Below are 1,587 nucleotides of genomic sequence, written 5' to 3'. Positions count from 1 at the left end.
CCTGGGCTGTATCAACTTCTTTCTCAGCCTCAATATGTGTGTTATGTTCTTCCTGGGTAGGTTGTACTGTAAACTCTATCAGTTTCGTTGACTCATCTAGCTCAATGGGCACTAGTATAAGTGTCTCAGCTTGTCTGCTTTCTCGAGCCCTGTCATGCTCCAAGTCTAGTCTCTGCCATTACGTAGACTCACTGCCATCAGCTGCTTTGGGCCTTGATCTTTTGGATTTACCTGCTTGTCTATAGGCAATGTCCCAAGAGGACGATTATTCAAAGACATCAAAATCTGGCCCATCTGCACTTCAATATTCTTAATAGCTAACCCATGTGCATATACTCTTTCACTCATTTTTGCATTTGACCCAATAACCTGCTGCATCATTGCCTCGAGTCCAGCAAACCTATCTTCCTGTCTTCCACCATACTGTTACTGAGGAGGATGATAAATTTGCTGCTGATTTTGATTGTCATATCCCTGTGGCCTTTGGTAAGGCGCCATTTTATTGTGAGGTCTCATACCTCCCATGTTTCCATTGTTGAGCTATGGTTGGACTGACCTGTATGGCTGATTTTGTTGGCCCCAATTCTGACTACCTTGTCTCTGGCCCCCATAATTAGATACATAATTCATGTCTTCAGGATAGTGATGATGATCACTTTCTGCATTCCATTGGTTACCAATTGGCTGACTAATGCAAGATGTGCATAGGACCCCATTGGTAGTATCAACAATGTGTACCTGTTGCTTCTGCCCTGACTCTTCCACCTTTTTGGTAAATAGACTCATCTGTGTCATTAATGTGGCCATGTTTTCAGCAAGAGTGTTGGATGGATCTAAGGGCACTGAGTGAACTACTAGAGTGATAGGTGCATTCTTGGTTGTCCACCCCGAATTCTGTGCCATCTTGTCAAGCAGACTCTGACTTTCTCTCCACGTTTTGCTCAAAAATGCTTTACCAGCTGAAGCATCAATATTACCCTTCACGCTATCTGCCAAACCCATGTAAAACCGTTGCCCCAACATCTGATCTGGAATACCGTGGTGCGGATATATAACTAACATCCCTTAGAATCGTTCCCATGTTTCTTGTAGTGTCTCCATTGATTTCTGTTTGAAGCTCAAAATTTCATCAATTTTTTGAGCAGTCTTGTTGGGTGGATGGAACGTGTTCACAAATTGCTTGACTAACTCCTCCCAAGTCGTTATGGAATTAATAGGGAGTGAGTTTAGCCAAGTCTGGGCAGCTCCTGTCACTGAGAATGGAAACAACAACAACTTTATTGCTTCCTGAGTTACGTTGGGTTGCCTTTGAGTTTTGTAGATTGACAGGAAATTTTTCAAGTGCTATTGAGGATATTCGATGTGTGACCCCAAAAATAGTCCCTTGTTTTGCAACAAGTGCAGCATGTTGTTCGTGATTTGAAACGACTCAGCTATATCTGCGGGACTAATATCGTTGTGGACGAGTTCTCTGTTATGGGTTGTGTCTAGTCATACAGAGCAGCCTCTGGCACAAGAGGTGCCACTGGCGCTAATGGCGCAGCTGGGTCTACTACGTGATCCCCCATGTCTGGATTGAATTGTTCA

General features: G+C 43.6%; 1 non-coding gene across 1 annotated transcript; it reads left to right on the top strand.

Annotated features, from left to right (window-relative positions):
* The first annotated feature begins 1,033 nt into the window (after nucleotides 1-1,033).
* On the top strand, nucleotides 1,034-1,137 carry LOC142175006 (small nucleolar RNA R71). The gene has a single exon (XR_012704203.1). It is a non-coding gene; the product is annotated as a small nucleolar RNA R71 (small nucleolar RNA).
* The last annotated feature ends 450 nt before the right edge of the window (nucleotides 1,138-1,587 follow it).

This window comes from Nicotiana tabacum, chromosome 20 (assembly GCF_000715075.1).
Source record: "Nicotiana tabacum cultivar K326 chromosome 20, ASM71507v2, whole genome shotgun sequence".
Taxonomy (NCBI): domain Eukaryota; kingdom Viridiplantae; phylum Streptophyta; class Magnoliopsida; order Solanales; family Solanaceae; genus Nicotiana; species Nicotiana tabacum.
This window is presented reverse-complemented; position numbering and strand designations above follow the sequence as displayed.